Source organism: Thalassophryne amazonica, chromosome 10, assembly GCF_902500255.1.
Source record: "Thalassophryne amazonica chromosome 10, fThaAma1.1, whole genome shotgun sequence".
In the NCBI taxonomy this organism is placed as follows: domain Eukaryota; kingdom Metazoa; phylum Chordata; class Actinopteri; order Batrachoidiformes; family Batrachoididae; genus Thalassophryne; species Thalassophryne amazonica.
In genome coordinates, this window is record NC_047112.1 from 38,375,190 (window position 1) to 38,395,336 (window position 20,147).

At 43.0% G+C, this 20,147-nt stretch overlaps 1 protein-coding gene across 1 annotated transcript in view; it reads left to right on the forward strand.

Moving 5' to 3' along the window:
- Positions 1–16,890: 16,890 nt before the first annotated feature.
- Positions 16,891–20,147, forward strand: part of LOC117518638 (unconventional myosin-IXb) — a 195,017-nt gene continuing 191,760 nt past the window's right edge. Inside the window, 1 exon segment of the mRNA XM_034179841.1 lies at positions 16,891–17,046. The gene's annotated coding sequence lies outside the window, so the exon portion shown is untranslated.

Sequence of the window (20,147 nt, forward strand, 5' to 3'; positions counted from 1 at the left end):
TTGGAACCGCTCCTGAGCAGGTACTAAAAAAGCACCCGGTACCAGGTACTAACCCTAGTGGAAAAGCAAAAAAAACGAGTAGAGTCGAGTTGAGTAGTGCAGAGTAGCGCTACTTTTGTGAAGTAGAAAAGCGCCATAAGAGTGCTACTGATTCTAGGCGGAAACTCTGGAAAGGAACTTGGATGGGTGTAGGGATGCACAGGAAGTGATGAATGGAAAGGAGGTCAGAATGGAGAAATGGGACACCAGTGTGTGTGCGTTGTGTACATGCCGTCCTCTGAAAGTCCAGTAATGTGACAGAAATACTCTGGAGTCTGCCTTTCTGTGGAGAGAAATGAGGAGAAAACAGCATTCTGCAGAAAACTGCTAACCAAGCTTTGCAGTCTGGATTTTCAATGATCTGTATTTTGTAGAGATGTACAGACAGGGCTGTGCCATACACTGTCCACGATAATAACGTTTTTACTTGATTAAAAAAGTGTCATAGCAAGATATAAATAGTTGGGTTTCTATTAGAGAATAAGAGAAGGTGTAGATGTGTTTGACAAGCCATCTCTGCATTTTCACAGTAGTTCTACTGTGTTTTTGTTTGTTTGGAAATGTTTCTCCTCTCTTAATTTTTAACATCAAGAATTATGGCCTGTGAAAACATCTTTGCAGTTGAGTGTGAAGCGGCTGGGATGAGGATCAGCACCTCGAAATCTCAGGCCATGGTTCTCAGCAGGAAACCGATGGATTGCCTACTCCGGGTATGGAATACGGCCTTGCCCCAAGTGAAGGAGTTCAAGTATCTTGGGGTCTTGTTCACGAGTGAGGGGACGATGGAGCTTGAGATTGGCCGGAGAATCGGCGCAGCAGGGGTGATATTGCATTCGCTCTACCATACTGCTGTGACAAAAAGGGAGCTGACCCAAAAGGCAAAGCTCTCGATCTGCTGGTCAGTCTTCGTTCCTAATCTCACCTATGGTCATGAGGGTTGGGTCATGACCAAAAGAACTAGATCACGGGTACAAGCGGCCAAAATGGGCTTCTTCAGGAGGGTGGCTGGTGTCTCCCTTAGGGATTGGGTGAGAAGTTCAGTCATCTGTGGGGAGCTCGGAGGAGAGTCACTACTCCTTTGCGTTGAAAGGAGCCAGCTGAGGTGGGTCGGCATTTGGTAAGGATGCCTCCTGGGCGCCTCCTAAGGGAGGTGTTCCAGGCACGTCCATGTGGGAGGAGACCCCGGGGAAGACCCAGGACTAGGTGGAGAGATTGTATCTCCACACTGGCCTGGGAACGCCTCAGGATCCCCCAGTCAGAGGTGGTCAATGTGGCATGGGAAAGGGAAGTCTGGGGTCCCCTGCTGGAGCTGTTGCTCCCACGACTCGAATTCGGAAAAGCGGTTGAAGATGACTGAGTGATGAGTGAGAGAAATGTGTGAAGCCAGCCAATGATAAATGTAATCTTGGGTCCAGAGCACCTGACATTGCCATTCACCTTAGGGTGCTGACATTGCACAAGGGCAGACAGGCAAAGGAACTTGACACCAGTTATGCCCACACAGTTATTAACGTCTGTGCCAGTGATGTTAGGATGCGACAATCAGAGGTCACAAAAATGGACATTTAGAGGACTTGTAACCTCACCAAAAAGATGTCCGCATTGATTCATAATCTCTGGTCCACTCCCTTCTCAGGGAAATGCCAACGCATTTAGTAGGCTGCTATCTTTGAATAGGTGGCTGGCATAGTTTTGCAGAAAATAAGGCTTTAATTTTGTTGATAACTATAGAGTCCTACAGGGAGGTAACATTAGGACTCTACAGCAGGCCATGAAGAAGGTGAAGGGCCTACTGTTTATGTGGTGTGGAATCCATTAGACTGGCGGGGAAATTAGTCCACTATGGAGACCGTGTATTTTATGTCAGGAGGATTTTTCAAATTGAGACTGTGGCCTGTTTCTGCAGACGTACTCATAAAAAGTGTAATTTAGTGCCAATTATTACACTGGATAACATTAAAAGTGAATATGCCCCACTGGCTGTTTCTGCAATGTCAAATATTCTATGTCTTCTGTCTTCAGCCCGTGTGAAATTTCACAAACTTCTCCTGAAAAATTACAGACAGATATCAAACCTATCATTTTGTTCTAAAATCCTTGAAAAAGTAGTTTTGCAGCAGTTTGTGGACCGCCTTTTGAGAATAACCTCTTTGAGCCACTGCAGTCTGCATTTAGAACACACCATTCCATGGAGACAGCTCTTAAATGGACTGCATTTATATAGCACTTTTCCATCTGCTTCAGATGCTCAAAGTGCTTTACAGTAATGTCTCACATTCATCCCGATGTCAGGGTGCTGCCATTCAAGGCGCTCACTACACACCGGGAGCAACTAGGGGATTAAGTACCTTGCCCAAGGGCCCTTAGTGATTTTCCAGTCAGGCTGAGATTTGAACCAAGGATCCTCTGGTATCAAGCTCAACGCTTAACCACTAGACCCTCACCTCCCTCTTACTGAAGTGGTAAATGATCTCCTCAACTCAACTCAGGCTTTATTTATAGAGCACATTTAAAACAACCAGGGTTGACCAAAGCGCTCTACCCATTAAAATCAGATAATCAATAAATTGCAGCAATTACAATAAATAAAAATATACTAAAATACATAGCAGTGCTGCAAAATGGAATACAATTAATTAAAATTAAATTAAAAATTTTGCCAGAAGCCCACTTAAACTTGATTAAAAGCCAGGGAGAAGAGGTGTGTCTTTAGAGAAGATTTAAAAACCTTGATCGATCCTGCAGAGTGGATGTGCCACGACAGGTTGTTCCAGAGCCTAGGGGCCACTGTCACAAAGGCTCTGTCACCTTATAGTTTATAGCCTCATTTTTGGGGTGACTAGTAGCAGTTGATTTGCAGATCTCAGTGCTCTGGCAAGGGCATAGACATAAAGGAGCCCAGCCTTGGGGTGATTTTGGATCCCATATTGTCTTAAGACCTACACATCTGCGTGGCTATGTGCTACGCAGGAGGAAGATGGCGCCTGTGTGTTTGGCATGCCGTCAGCCCTGTCGCTCGTCGAGTTTTTTGCTATTTGTTGCTGTGTTTTTGCTCTGTGTGTTCTGCCGGGACACTTCAGCCTTGCTTGTATGGTCGCCAGTCTCTCTTGGACATTAATGCTCTTTATGAGCCGCTGCTGTTGTCTGGGTCCGGGCTAGGAGGGCCCCGCCCTGCTCTGCCACCTGTGCTCGCGGACGTCCCGCTCCACCTGCTCCGTTTTCCTTGCGTTCCTCTCCGGAGGAGGCGCTTTAGAAGGCGCGGAAAGCAGAGTGGTCTGTTGGTGAAACTTAAGTTTTACCTGGCAACCTTCACTAGAGGGTCTGATCCTCGCCGCCTCTGTGATGGACGATATTTTTGGGCGTGGGAGCGTGTGCTGCGCACGAGAGGCTGCTGGATTTGTCCTGTTCCTGAACTGATGACCGGACCAGCTCCGCTAAAGCTGTGCCCGTTTGTGCCGCAGCTTCTCGCTGCTGCCTGTCGCCGGGCTGCGGAGTTTTTACGCCGGTGCTGTCGTCTGCAGGCTCTCAGACGCGGTGTTTCACCTGAGCTCCTCCGGCCGTTGAAACACGCTGCGTCACTGGCTGCTGAGGAGCAGAACTTCCGCATGACCTCATTAAACCTGCTGATCCCACCGAGATCCTTAGTTTGGGTCTCATTAACATCAGATCATTGTCTCTGAAGTCATTGCTGGTAAATGACTTAATTGTGGATCATCGTCTGGATATGCTTGGATTATGTGAAACCTGGATTAAATCCACAGCTGTCCTTCCTCTGAATGAGGCCTGCCCACCGGAGTACACTTTTAGTCACGTTTCACGTGATGTGAAGAAAGGCGGGGGTGTTGCTTTTATTTATAAATCCAGGTTTACTTTAGTAACTGTTGGGGGTCAGAAATATAATTCATTTGAGCATCTGATTCTCCGTTATGCCCATGATGCTAAGTACTGTCAGGGTCATAAAACTGGAAATCAGCTATGTTATATTGTCACTGTCTACAGGCCTCCTGGCCCATATTCTCCTTTTTTTTTAGATGAATTTGGCACATTCATCTCTAGTCTTTCAGCTAGTGTAGACAACATTTTGATTATTTGTGACTTTAACATTCATATAAATAAGCTTTCTGATCCCCTCGGTAAATCATTTATGGAAATCATGGATGCATTAGGATTTCAGCAGTTCGTTCATGGTTCAAAGCATATCAGTGGTAATACTCTGTATTTGGTTCTTGCACGTGGCCTTGCTGTCACAAATATCGACATCCTGCCTCTTGCATCAGTGGTCTCTGACCACTCGCTTATTAGGTTTACAATTACGCTGCCGCGTTTAGTGGAGCAACAACCTTGCCTATCATTGCGGCAACAAATTAACCTTCAACTTTGACTGAACTCGAAGCAAGACTACCTGAAATCCTAACTTCAAGCTTGATGAAATTTCAGTCAGTAGATAGTCTTGCAGATAGCCTGAATTTAGTGCTAAAAACCAAACTTGATAAGATTGCGCCTCCTCTATTAAAGCCACGCCTTCCCAAAGCACAGACACCCTGGTTCAATAGTTATTTGCGTGACCTTAGGAAGAAGGCTAGAGGGTTGGAACGGAAATGGCGTAGTTCCAAACTAGAGGTGTTTCACCTTGCGTGGCGTGAAGCTATTTTAGATTATAAACATGCTTTATTGGCTACAAAGCAGGCGTATTATTCTGAATTGATCAACAAAAACAAGCATAACTCAAAGTTCTTGTTTGATACGGTGGCATTTCTTATTCATGGACAGCCACCTGTTGGTCGTTCTCCTTTTTCAGCACAGGACTTTCTGGACTATTTCGAAAAGAAAATAGAAGATATTAGGTTGAGCACATCTCAGCATACTTTGGTTGAATCATTGTATCCAGCTACTGAACTGGGACTACTACTGAGGTGCTACCTAGATTCATGGAATTTAACAGTATCTCACAAGGTGTGCTGACGAAACTTGTGATGTCTACTAGATGCACAACTTGTTTATTTGATCCTATACCAACAAAATTGTTTAAGGATCTTTGGCCCATTCTTGGGCCGACTGTGCTGGAAATTGTTAACCTTTCTTTAAACTCTGGATCTGTTCCAAATTGTTTTAAATCTGCAGTGGTTAAACCACTACTCAAGAAATCTAATCTTGATCCTGGTGAATTGAAAAATTATAGGCCGATATCAAATCTATCATTCTGCTCTAAAATTCTGGAAAAGGTGGTTTCACGGCAGCTTGTGGACTATCTTACTGAGAATGACCTTTTTGAGCCACTGCAGTCTGCTTTTAGAAGACATCACTCCACAGAAACAGCACTTATTAAAGTAGTTAATGATCTTCTGCGAGCAATGGACTCGGATACTACTACAGCATTGGTGTTGTTGGATCTCAGTGCTGCGTTTGACACAGTTGATCATCATATTCTACTTGATAGGCTATAAAACTGTTTCGGGATTACTGGAACTGCTCTTGTGTGGCTGATGTCTTATCTGTCTGGTCGTTCCCATTGTGTTTTGTGCAATGACACTACCTCTGACTTTAAGGGCATGAAGTTCAGGGTTCCGCAGGGATCCGTTCTGGGTCCCCTGCTTTTTTCCCTGTATATGGCACCCCTTGGGAACATTTTGCGGCGTTTCAGGGGTTGCTTTTCATTGTTATGCTGATGATACTCAGTTGTATATGCCGATAGCTGCTGGAAATCCTGTCCACATAAAATCTTTACAGGACTGTCTTGCAGCAGTGAGAAGTTGGATGTCTAGCAGCTTTCTACTTTTGAACTCTGATAAGACTGAAATGATGGTTCATGGCCCAGCAAGACATTGGCACCAATTTGATCAGCTGGCGCTTAGCCTAGGTTCATGTGTTATACATCATACTGACAAAGTGAGGAACCTTGGGGTAATCTTTGATCCTACGTTGTCCTTTGACCTCCACATTAGGGACATTACGAGGACTGCTTTCTTTCATCTGAGAAATATAGCAAAGATTTGCCCCATCCTGTCTATGGCTGATGCTGAGACTCTGATTCACGCATTTGTCTCTTCTAGATTGGATTATTGTAATGCTTTATTTTCTGGTCTGCCGCAGTCTAGCATTCGAGGACTTCAGTTGATGCAGAATGCTGCTGCCAGAATTTTGACACAAAGTAGAAGGTTTGACCACATTACTCCCATTCTGGCATCCCTTCATTGGCTACCGGTTTCTGCCAGATTGGATTTTAAAGTTTTATTGTTGGTTTATAAAATTGCTCATGGACTGGCGCCTTCCTACTTGGCGACTTGGTTAAGCCCTATGTACCTGCGAGGCCTTTGCGTTCGCAGGGCACAGGGCTTCTGTGTGTTCTGAGGATGAACAAAAAGTCTGTGGGGTATGGAGCCTTTTCCTACCGTGGTCCGGCTCTTTGGAATGATCTACCTGCTGTTATTCGGCAGTCTGACACGGTGGAGATTTTTAAATCAAGACTGAAGACCCACTTTTTTAGACTGTCTTATCATTAATTTTTTAATCTGTTTGTGTTTGCTTTGTAATTTCTTTTTATTCTACTGTGTTTTATCTTTTAACTGTGCTTTTCTTGCTTTTAATTTTGAATTTAGATTAATTTGTGTTGTTGTGAATTATGTGACGCGCCTTGGTGCGACTTTGTCGTGATTTGGCGCTATATAAATTAATAAATTATAAATTATTATTATTACATCAGAGAAATCACAAGGACTGCTTTCTTGCACCTTTGTAACATAGTGAAGATTTGTCCCATCCTGTCTATGGCTGATTCAGAGACTCTCATCCATGTATTTGTCTCTTCTAGACTGGACTACTGCAGTGTTCTAGTCTCTGGTTTACCGCGATCCAACATTAGGGGTCTGCAATTGGTTCAAAATGCTGCTGCCTGAATTTTGAATAGAAGCAGAAAGTTTGATCACATTACATCGATTATGGCCTGCCTTCATTGGCTTCCTGTCTCTATGAGGTCTGATTTTAAGGTTCTGCTATTAACTTAATTATAAAATTATTCACAGACTAGCACCTCCCTACCTAGCTGACCTAATTACACTCTACATATCAGGCTGTGCTCTATGTTCTCAGGTTGTAGGACTACTTTGTGTCCTTAAGGAAATGTGTAAAAAAAAAAAAAAAAGTCTGGAACTCCCACATTTTAAATAGTCTTTCTGTACATTCACTGTAAGTTTATTGCACGTTTGTAACATGTATACAGTGGGGCTGCCACAAACGATTATTACGTCCGCCAAACAAAGATTATTAAATTAGTTGCCAACGATTTTGACAGTCGATGTAATCATGACTAGTTGACTAATCGTGGCAGCCATAGTATACAGTGTGTCAATGAAGCACATACATTTTAGATTAAATTCACTAATCAACAACAATCAACTAATCAACACAGAGTCAGACCAGAAAAGTACTAAAAGATTTTCATTTTTGTCTTAGGACTTCAGTACACAAGGCTGGATAGGACCTTGAGAGGAAGCGTTGCATGCCACTTTGGGTGATAGTTGCCAACAGCACTGTTATACTAAAAATTTCTGGGAGAACCCTGGAATGAATGAGCAGAGGACTCTGGTCTGAGTGTGTTGTGCAAAAAGAGGGAGAGTGGTGAGGTTTTCAAGTCATCAATCCCACAAACCCCTCAGCAGCCCAGCTTTTTCAATGTGGCAAGCTGAATTTATGGGGCCGTATAAATAGCCCAGCTGTAATGATAGGGTACAAGTGAGGAAAAGGCAGGCCGACCACTTAGAGATGGCCTACTTACAGTGTTTTTGTTTGTTGCGCCTTCATCTTCATTCAGTCATCATCTCAGTCTCCAAACATATCAAGTCTGTATGATTGCGATCAAAGCTTGATTGTTGTGATTATAATTATACCAAATGTGCATGTTTATATTCTGATTATAGGTGCAGTTTTAAGATGAATAAAAGTTCATCCAAAACGTACAATGCAAGAAGTTTCCACAGTGAATAGCAAAGTGGTCTGTCTACGTCATGCAAGGCAAATTTTTAACCTTTTACAGACTGCTTAGGCACTTTTCATCCTATGACATTTTTGGATATACTCTAGAAGTTCATTCTTTCTCTTATTGTTCTCATTGAAAGAAAACTGTATCGCAGCAGCTCAGATTTTCAGAAAGCCTCGAGACATTTACTGAGCCCACTAGCCTGTAAAGTCATGTTAGAGTTTTAAAGTCTTTGACTAAATGTAGCAGATATGACCTTTTCCATCGTATGGAAGTCTCCTCGGGCAGCCATTCCTGTGGTCGAGGATCCTCTCAGTGCCAGTGTTGTTGGCAAACAAGCAACCGCAGCAGATGACAAAACCATTTTTAGCCACAGGAACACAGGATAAATGTTTTAACCTTTTACAATAGAATATTTTCTTTCTTTTGTTTCACCTTATCTCTTCTGTTTGGGGTTACCACAGCTTTCTCCTCAATTTGATCTGTTATATCTCTTCCTTAGGCACTCCTGCAGCCAGCTTGTCCTTCACTGCGTCCAAGTATCTTCTCTTTAGGCATGCTTGCTTCCTGTTTCCAGGTGTAATGTAGCCTCTCTCACCTTTGTGCTGATCCCACTTTGACTGTACCCTGAGAACAATCATTTCATATCTTGAATGTTCGCATTGACATATTGTCTCTTTACTTTTGCTGTAACTTTCTTAACATCAAGAACCTTGACTAGGGCTTTGCCAAAAAAAATCTATACAGGTGAGTATCAGCAAAAAAATTTTTTTCTACAAAAGTCGATCAATTTTCTAGTCCTTCAGATCAACAAATTAAACAGATTTAAGAAGTTGATAAATCCTTGTGGTCACTGTGACCTCTTCTCTTTCCAAGACCTTCTCAAACTGTGGCAGCCTGACAGTTTCATAGTTAGCCCAAAATAAGTTATACTTCTCATAATATAAAAGATCTCTAATTTTGTAATTCTGCCGTGTGTCAGTCAACCCACTATAATTCACGTCCCTTCCCCACTCAGAAAACAGCAAGGCATCATAAGGCATAAGGCATCTCTTTTTGCTCTGTATGCACCACTCTGCATTTAATCATTAGTGATCGATCTCTGCTCCCCTCCACAGCATGTCTTTTTCCTGGTTCTCTCCCTCAGCCCCAACCAGTCCCAGCAGAAGACTGCCCCTCCCTGAGCCTGGTTCTGCTGGAGGCTTTCTTCCTGTTAAAAGGGAGTTTTTCCTTCCCACTGTAGCCAAGTGCTTGCTCACAGGGGGTCGTTTGACCGTTGGGGTTTTACATAATTATTGTATGGCCTTGCCTTACAATATAAAGCGCCTTGGGGCAACTGTTTGTTGTGATTTGGCGCTATATAAAAAAAAAAGATTGATTGATTGATAAGAACATTTGCTGTAACGTTAATGAATGTTGGAGTATCCAGCACAGTTACCCGCTAGTGCAAAATATTTTATAACAATGTAGCCTAACAAATGACTGAAACGCAAGGTGTAACGTTTTGACTGACCATTTGTTAATAAACTAAAATACAGAATTAAAACAAATGGTGAGGAATGCAGAATCCTAGTTTGAGTGAGGCAGCAGCTGATCCTTGACAGCTGCAGCAATGGCCCCCGGCGTCGCCACTCAACCAGTCACCCTGTTCAGACTGGGGTCTGCAATCTGGCTTTTTTACCACCCATTTCAGTAGTAGCATGTGCAAAATGTCTTCAAAAGCGGATCTGTGTTCTCTAAGGGATTTGGGGAGCTGTTCTCCAGGGGGGTTGTCATGTGCCTTTTGGAGTCGCTTCTGTCTAGCCACACAGACCTGATTGGTAGAGTGCTACAGAGATGGTTGTTCCTTCTGGAAGGTTCTCCTCTCTGCACAGAGGAATGCTGGAACTCTGACAAAGTGGCCATTGTGATCTTGGTCACCTCCCTGACTAATAGGGATGTGAATCGTACAACAACTCACAATTCGATTCCGATTCTTGGGGTGACAATTCGATTCAGAATGGCTTTTCGCTTCAAACAGCTCTGAGAAATAGTATATTACTTAAAAAATGTTTAAGAAAATGCAGCTTTACAAGGTTAATCAAGTGATTCTAGATGTAAATTTACTTATCTGCTTTGCTCATCCAGAGTTGGCTGGCAGTTTAGCGAAGCACTGGTCAGTCGTCGGCAGATACCGCTGCTCCGCTCCTTTTAGCTCCGGGTCATAGCATAGCATGTGGGCTTGCGGAGTGTTTCCGAAGTACTTGACTTTCATTTTGCAGATTTTGCACACTGCATAAGTCATGTCAAGCTCCTTCTTACGCAGCAAATAATAAAATCCAAAATGTGCTCAAACATTTGCCTTCAGCAAAGACGGTGCTGGCTGAATTAGCTCTTCGTCCGCCATGCTAAGTTACAGCTCACGGGGACGCTGTAGTACGGAAGCCGTTGCCTGACAAACAGTACACGCAGCGAGTGAGTAAGAAAATGTTTAAAAAAATGCTTTTTAAAAATCGATTCTTGGACATTTTGGATCGATTCAGAATCGTGATAAATAAGAATCGCGATTCAGATGTGAATCGATTCCCCCCCCCCCCGGCTCCCCTACTGACTAAGGCCCTTCTCCCAAAATTGCTCAGTTTAGACGGGCAGCCAGCTCTAGGAAATTTCCTGGTGGATCCAAACTTCTTCAATTTACGGATGATGGAGGCCACTGTGGTCATTAGGACCTTTAAAGCAGCAGAAATATTTATGTACCCTTCCCCAGATTTGCACCTTGAGACAGTCCTGTCTTGGAGGTCTACAAACAATTCCTTTGATTTCATGCTTGGTTTATGCTCTGACATGCACTGTCAACTGTGGGACCTTTATATAGTCAGGTGTATCCTTTCCAAATCATGTCCAGTCAACAGAAGTTACCCCAGGTGGTGTCCAATTAGTTGTAGAAACATCTTAAGGATGAACGGTGGAAACAGGATGCACCTGAGCTCAATTTTGAGCTTCATGGCAAAGGTTGTAAATACTTATGTACGAGGTCTATTAGAAAAGTATCCGACCTTATTATTTTTTTCAAAAACCATATGGATTTGAATCACGTGATTACATCAGACATGCTTGAACCCTCGTGGGCATGCGAGAGTTTTTTCACGCCTGTCGGTTACGTCATTCGCCTGTGGGCAGTCTTTGAGTGAGGAGTGGCCCACCCTCTCGTCGATTTTTTTTTTTTTTTTTTTTTTCTCTTCATTGTTTAGGAATAGCTCAGAGACTGCTGCTTTGTTTTTTTTTCAAAACTGTAAGGCACATCTGAGTGGACAACATTCGATAAATTCAGCTGGTTTTCGGTAAAAATTTTAACGGCTGATGAGAGATTTTGGTCTGGTAGTGTCGCCGTAAGGACGGCCCACGGCGCCTGACGGCGATCTGCGCTTCGAGGCGGCACATTTCAGGCTCTGTTGACCCAGTAAGTCGTCAGAGAACAGAGAGTTTATTCGGACATTCCATTGTTAACGGACATTTTGTAATGAAAGAACGTGTGGGCAGAGTCGCATGTCGGGCTGGACCCGACCACGGGGGGTTGCGACAGGAAAAACACCTCCGTTGGAAACGTTAACGGGCAAGTTGGAACATGCCCAAGCTGTTAAACAATTTCTGTTACTCACTTGTTGAAAGCCATCAAAAGCCGCCTGAATTTTACAAATGGTTTTCAACACGGAGGTGTTTTTCCTGTCGCGGCGCACACAGATTTGCCGAGTCGTCAGGGAAACGACTCGGCGAATTTGCGCGCACGTCTTTCATTACAAAAGGTCCTTAAACAGTGGAATGTCCGCATAAAGTCCTCATGCCAGCCTCTTCTGAATCTTCTGTTCTCTCACGACGTCCTGGGTGAATTAAGCCTTAAATTAGGATGTTTTCAGGTCAAAACAGGCCGACGACGGCGCCTGGAAGCGCTGCACGACGTCCAGCTCCGTGGGAAGTCCTTACACCAACAGAAACACCCCATAATCTCTCATCAGCCGTTAAACTTTTCACCGAAAACCAGCTAATGATGGGTGTGTGAATACACACCCAGCAATCTTTCAGTGCTTAATTCGTCCAGGAGGAAACCTCCACCTCCCGACACAGAATCACCCGTGCAACTCCTGTCAGTCACTTCCCTGGAAGGAGTGAAGCGACGACTCGCGCTCACACTACGCCAATCCAGCTTCAGACTGTAGCCACAGGAAACGGATGCACACAGAACAATGTGTAGTCACAGAAAATCACCGCAGAGAAGGTTACCTGAGTGGTAGCTGATTTCTCGGCGGGGAGGTGGAGTTGCAGTCCGGCTTTTATGGAGGATGTGGTTGATGAGTGACAGCTGGTGTTGATGATGTGTGACAGCTGTCACTCCCAGTAGGTCTGACACCCTCTCGTGCTTGGAGCCCGCACTCCAAGCAGGGCGCCATCTGGTGGTTGTGGGCCAGCAGTACCTCCTCTTCAGCGGCCCACACAACAATTTCACACATATTATGTTAGAAATTTTAAAAAAGAAAATAAGATTATAAAATCAAACTTTTTCTTGCGCCTCAGCAACCAATGTGGCATCGATTCCTCTTATAATGTCAATGTTTGTCTACCGTCGCCTTGTGATAGAATCACTGCGATGACTGGTCCAAGATCGCGGCTGCATTTCTTGCGCTACAGCAACCAATGCAGCGTCTACTCTTCTTTTTAATGTCTATGTTCGTCTGTCGTCGGTCTGTGGCTTTTTACGGCTTTTTTCGACAACAATTTGTGGCTTTTTCCCCACTGGGGAGATTTTTTTGTGCCTCCATCTACCACAGAGCGAGCCTCGTGCCACTGTGCAGCGCTGCGCTCATATTATTATTATTAGTAGTAGTAGCAGTAGTAGTAGTAATAGTAGTAGTAGTATTTTTTTGGCTGTGTAGCAGGCTGAAATGATAGGGAAAAAAAAATGAGATTTACAGCTCCACCGGGCTTTCGTTCCTCCAGGCCAGAGGCAATCTTACTGATCCTGAACCTCCTCGGATGACGATGGCTGATTTCTGCAGATGGAAGAAAGACTAAAGAAAAACAGGCGTTGAAAGCAGAAAAGGGATCAATTAGATTGATAGAGGCCGAGATGATTTGAACCGCTGTCCTCAAAACAAGGCTGAGAAGACTGCAGAGACAGCTGACAGAGACTGAGCCGAAGCCTTTGAGTTCTGTGCTGTAGCCTTCATAGTGGTGTGAAGCTTGGTCACCTCCACTCCAGTCCTGTCTGCTAGGTGGTTAGCATTGATGATCTCCATGCTGAGTGAGTTGAGTAACTCTCAACCTGACAGCCTTATATACTGGCAGAAAAAGAACTCATCTCAAGTAAGAATTGCTCAAACACTCCTTACTTCAGACTTATGAATTATTCAAATAGCTTGGAGAACATAGGACAAAGAACGGCGTTTTAAACAGAGGTGTTACTCAAGATGTGATGGCTGTGAAGTGAGGTGTGGTATGTTTGAATTACTGTGTAAAAAGACTAGTGAGCATTAAAGCTTTAGACCAGGGGCACCTGCCCTGCATGTTTTCTAACTCTCTCTGTTCCACTCCCAGGCAGTTAACTATCAGGTGTGCTCAGCCAAGCAAGAGCTGGAAGACACCACTTAAAAAAAAAAAAACAGGTGTGACTTGAGTAGGTTGACGTGGAAAACATACAGAGAAGGGGCTCTCCAGGAACAGGGTTGGTGACCTCTGCTTTGTGACTTCATCATCAGTCAATCACTAATACTGACCATTATGAGCTTTTGTTCAAATCTGTATCTCAGGGGTCACCAACCGTGTTCCTGGAGAGCCCCACTTAAAATATCCATTGAGCTGTCCGTTATTCCTCATTGACAGCACCCCATGCATGCACGCATGCATGACTTGAATTCGGACACGTGTGTAGGATGAGCCCCTGACATCAGACTGCGTCCATGCACCCTGTGTTAGAGGGCTGCATTGGGAATGGGTCCTGTCCAGTCCCATGGGACCCAGTGTAAATCTCCCTGGAGCAGGGGGTTAGAATTTCGCTGTGGGCAGGAACGGGCGACTAAAAACAAAAACACTATGGGATCGAGAGCGACAGGATGACCCAGTCAACGAAGGAGAATAGTGTAAAAGTATGCAGTGCTCACACGCTACTTTCAGCTTAAATACAGGGTGACCCAAAAAACAGAACCCATAAATATTGTCATCCTACACTTAAACTTCAGTCTGTGTATGATCATTCCGAAAGTTTCAGTTATCTTGGTCGCTTTGCATAAAAGTCATGTTCTTTCAAAATTATGGTGTGATTTGTTGGTGAAATAGGCCTCCAGGCAAAATGTCTTTTCCTTTTCCTTGGTTGACCAAAACATTTGGGGAAGGCTAAATAGTCTTCCACAACAAACCCTAACACCCCCCCCCCAACACACACACACACACACACACCACACACACACACACACACACACACACACACACACACACACACACACACACACACACACACACACACACACACACACACACACACACACACACCCCACAGCCCCACTGGATCACAACCAAGATCAAGCCTTTCAATGACTTTTTGGATTCATCCATCAGCAGTGTGTCTGTATGTGGTTTGAGTATCAAACCTATTCAGAGATGAATTTACGTGTGCAGTCCCATTCACATTTCTGTAAGCTCAGATGCATCCACTGTTTTGACCCTGATCAACCAAAAGCAGCCTAAACAAGAAGAAGAAGGAAAAAAAAAAAAAAAAAAAAATTGGAATAAGGCTGTAACGTAACAAAATGTGGAAAAAGTGAAGCGCTGTCAATACTTTCCGGATGCACCACAGGCAAGAGCAAAACACAGATTAAAAAAAAACTACAGAAGCTATTAGGATAACACACAGGTTAAAAACAAGATGAGTGTAATGTTGATATGAATTGCAATAAATAATTATAGCGCATATACAATAAATGTAGCAAATATAGGTGTAACAGATATATAGATAGTATATCATCCAAGGGATGAGTAATTGGCAGCAGTAATAACAATGAATAAACAAACAAACAAATAATATAAAATAAACCTATAGGATATTTTTTTTTACAATAATTATCAAACAGAGAAAAGCAGCCCCATGTAATGAAGTGGACAAACAATGACTATTTTCCATTTTATTTTGACAAATGATAATTAAACCTGCGAAATATAGCGAAGATTCGTCCCATCCTGTCTATGGCTGATGCTGAGACCCTGATCCATGCGTTCATCTCTTCTAGATTGGACTACTGCAATGTTCTATTTTCTGGTTTACCGCAGTCCAGCATTAGGGCTCTCCAGTTGGTTCAAAATGCCGCAGCCAGACTTTTGACACGAAGCAGAAAGTTCGACCACATTACACCCATTTTGGCGTCTCTTCATTGGCTTCCTGTCCCAGTGAGATCAGATTTTAAGGTTCTGCTACTAACCTATAAAATTGTTCATGGACTGGCACCTCTCTACCTAGCTGACCTAATTAAACCTTACGTACCGGCCCGGGCCTTACGTTCTCAGGGTGCAGGACTACTTTGTGTCCCTAAGGTGAATAAGAAGTCTGTGGGTCACAGAGCTTTCTCTTATCGTGCCCCTGTTCTGTGGAATGATCTCCCTCTGTCAATAAAACAATCAGATTCTGTGGAGACTTTCAAGTCCAGACTTAAGACGCACTTATTTTCCCTTTCATATGGCTAGCATACTGGTGCAGTTTTGTTTTACGGTTTTTACTCTTTTAATTCATTTATTAGTAATTGGAGTGGGCCGCGTCCTCAACTTTACCTAAATTCTGGGTCTTTTAGTGAAGTTTAGGGCTAGTGGCCGGCGTTCACCTTAGTATTTCTCTGTTTTTCTTGTTGATTAATGCTGGCAAATTATACAGTATTTGTCTTTCTGATGCCTGATTCTGTTTTTTCTCTGTTTAAGGTGCAGCTCCATCCAGAGATGGGAGTTGTATTCGTGTTGGCGACCCTCCTGTCCTGTGCGCCAATAGCATTTCTTATATATTGTCCGGTGAATTGTTCTGGGAATTGTTCTGTAATTTATGTTTGTAGCATGGCCCAGCAGAGGGTCACCCCTTTGAGTCTGGTCTGCTTGAGGTTTCTTCCTCAGAGGGAGTTTTTTCTTACCACTGTTGCTGTGGGAGTTGGTAAGGTTAGACCTTACCTGTGTGAAGTGCCTTGAGGCAACTCTGTTGTGATTTGGCGCTATATAAATGAAAATAAATTGAAATTGAATTGAAAATTAAGTACTTAGTGGAAAAGTCTGTAATTTATCTTGACCAACAAAGTAATGAAATAATTTATCAATTGTTTCACTTCTTCAGTACTTCCTTTATATCTTTTTAATTTTTTAAGGTTATGGTTTCATGTAATTTAGGTTTGCATTCTTTATAATTTTTGTTAATTGTAAGTTTTTTTAACTGTCATATATATAGTTTGTAAATTTGAAAGTTATCACAACAACCGCAACAAAATTTCCAGCTATTTAATTTTCTCCGCCCACATAGGAGGAGCATTATGTACCACCACTCGAATCCTGCAGGTGGCGCTGTGATCCAGCGTATGGCTCGGATCAACAGGGTGTCTTCATTGGCGCGGAATCTGGCTTCTTTTTTCCTCAACTTCATTGTTTTTTTCCGTCGCTCGCACTGCCGCTGTTATTTAGAGAAAGGAAGTAGCGACGAGCTAGCATGTTAGCCGCTCTCAGCGCACACAAGCTGACAGGAACAGAGGGACTTTTGAGCTTCTTTCTTCTTACACACTGCGATGCTTTTATTATCGGTGTGGAATAAGTAGGCTACGGTTTTTTTCTTTGTCGGTTGGTCATATTTTGTCGACCGCCCGACCGCTAAACTGATTGAACTCGTAGCTTTGTGTGAGAGTCCGCCGGGGTGTTAGCCTCGTTTCAGTGTTTTATAAAGAAGAGGCTAAAAGCTGCCGTTTAAATTCATTTTTCATTACCTGGTTTAATCGACAAGAATGCAGTTAAGGATTACACCGAGACAATGAGTAAACCAGCCGGGAAAGGTGAGTACAGCATCGGGTTAGATTTGTACAAGCTTGTTTTGTAAAGGAAAAGTTGACAAGGCAGTCTTTTTTGTTCCATTATAGAAAGGTGTTTATTTTTTTTATATTATTATGATGATGGTGACTATTTATTGGTGCATTCATGAAAACCAAGAGACATGCTATGAACAGGATAGTTAGCCTGGGCAGCTCCGGGTTCTCTCGGAACCTTACAACCTTAAAAATGCACCAAGATCCACTGGTGTTGTGGATGAGCAGAGGACTGTGTACACTTTGTCCAGGTTTGCTACAATTGTGACTAAAGTGGGATTTTTGAATCAACACTTGGAGTTCATTAAAGACAAATCTCCACGGTGCTGAGTTAGGTTAAGGCAGAAAATTAGTCAGTGGGTCCACTAAATTTTGTGAACCACTTTTCGATAAAGGTAGAAATCCATGTTTGCAAATTTGTTTGAAATGCTGAAACGCGATCTTAAAATGTTGTGGAGGTGTACGTATATATAGCAAGATATATTTTTGACATGATGGGAGAAATGTTGTTGGATCACTTGTCATAAACAAAAAACATACCAGGATTTTGTGTTGCAGAAAGGATGGATGCTGTCCTCAATGGTCAAACTGTAACTCATGTGTACACAGGGAAAATAGTGATTGATTAGGCTGTGGTAGTGCTCGGACACCTGGAAAGGATCACATATGGTAGTGTGCTGCTACCCCCAGTGCACATGAATGGGCCTATGCAATCTGTGGGTATTTGTTGACCTTAGCCCTAAGCATAACCTCTAACCCCGTGGTGGGACGGTGGCTTTGTGAGCTAAGTCGTCTTGTTCAATTTTCTGAGCAGACAGAAAATCATCACTAAGGTCATGTACACACGTTGTCAGGTATTTGTAAACCGAATATCTTACCCTTTCCGTTTGGGGGAAAAAACTCATCCACACTATGTCGTTAAAAAAAAAAATCCATCCACATCGAACGGTATAAAGTGTTTTAATTAGTCTGCCAAACCTTTGGGTGGCAGTACTGATAAAATTCTATCCAATCAGGAGCCTCAATCTCTTGTCGTCACTTCCGCAAAAACTAAAAACATGGCGCCAACCTCCGTTCGTGTGGACCGATAAGGAGTCAGAATTACTTCTAAGCGTTAGTTTTAGAATACAATATATATATACAATACATCAATATCTACAATATATACAATACATCCATGTTTCTGAATGTAAACACGGGTTGCCCATTGACGTCAACATGTTTGGGTCGCATGGCAATGACGTTTGGGAGTGTAAATCTCCCGGAATTCACTTCCACACACAAAGCATAACCGAAGTTTTCCCAAATCTTCACTTTGGTCAGAGTTTTTACAAATAATCGTTTTTACGGTCTCGGTCCTACATCTGTGTTCTACGTGTGGATGATAGGGCACAATTGTACAAAAATAACTTCGTTTTGTGAGATACCCTGCTACGTGTGGACAAGGCTTAAGGTGCCCTTGAGTGTAGTCTTTAATCCCCCCAATTGCTCAGTTGTGCAGTTGAGCATCTTGGGTAGCAGGACCCTGAACCGGTGTGTGAATGAATGTATGTATGTGAGGCATCATTGTAAAGTGCAGCCATCTTAATCATGTAGAAAACACTATGGAAATGTAGTCTATTTATTCTGAACAAAACCTAACATGCAGACACTTTTCTCCGAAGTTTTTTCTGAGCCACAACTGTGACATGCAGCAAAGTGGTTACCTGCAGAATTTGGATAAATTGCACATTTTTATTTTTTGTATTTATTTATTTGGATTTTGGCTCCTCCCTTTTGCTTAGCCTCATCACAGCAGATCTGCATGGATTTGGCACATGTTTACACCAGATGCCCTTCCTTGCACAAGTTCAGTTCTATATGCAAGAACCTGCACAGAGCTTGGTGTTCCTGAGTGGTATCGGCCAAGTACTAATCAAAGACCAACTCTCGGTTACTTATTGAGTCTAGCAGGATCAGGTGTGCACACACAGCAGCATGGCTGCTGGACACACTGCATCTAAACTGAAAATATCCAGAGACAGACCAACAATTCAAGAATGCCACAATACCAATTTCCTTATGCTGGATTTTTTCAGTACAGTGATTTACAGCTGGTCAAATGTTTGCACGATCAGGCCATTGTGATAGAACTGTTTGAAACAAATGATCTTCCTTTGAAGCAGGATGTTGTACAGTGCTCAGGTAGCATTTGCCTGCAAGATGAAGCTAAGCAGCGTGACTCCAGGCTAACTCCAGCTGCAAGATCAGGCAGCTGCAGCTTCATTTTCAGCAAAAGGAGTAATATGGATTTAAGCAGGCAGGAAAAAGAAGGTTTCACTGCGCTTCTGACAATCACAACAATCAGGTGGCAACCAGGTCAGGACAAAACTTGAAGAGAAAAAGAACACCGGTGCAACACAGATGTCTGTGCAAAAATTACATTTGTTCAAAGGTGCATAGCAAAAATAGGGACTGACGTTTCGATGTAAGGTTACATCTTCATCAGAAGCTCTCTGCTGTTCACAAATTACAGCTACTCTATAGAGATTTGAACAATTTTCAAAAAACAAACTTGTACCAAACCAGGGCTCTCTAAGCAATGGAAGCGTGGCATAGTGCCAGGTTGTTACATTCTCAGCGCTATCATGCAAATTTTCAAGTTTAGGGAGTTTACTTTTTCTCAAATAATTTTGCTTAAATTGATTGAAATTCAACTCTTTGCAACCTCACTGTCTTGATTTCTCTTGTCTCCATTGCTTTCCTGTGTAACTTGTAAAGCAGGCATCTCCCATTCACTCAACGTGTAAGACTCACACGTCATTGGTCTGGTTAACTGTTACTCAAAAAATAAAGCACTGTTATCGGTGGAATCTCATTAAACAGGCATCTTGCGATGGTTCAGCATGCAAGACTCGCATGTCATCGGTCTGGTTAACAATCACACAAAAAGTAAGGACATCACGCAAAGGTTTACAGCACCCATTTGCACGGGAGGTTCACAAACACCTTCAGCTGACTCTTTGTGGCGTGGAACGTGAGGAAGCACAAGTGGGAAACAAAGCCTGTGGATCACACCACTCTTGTAATTT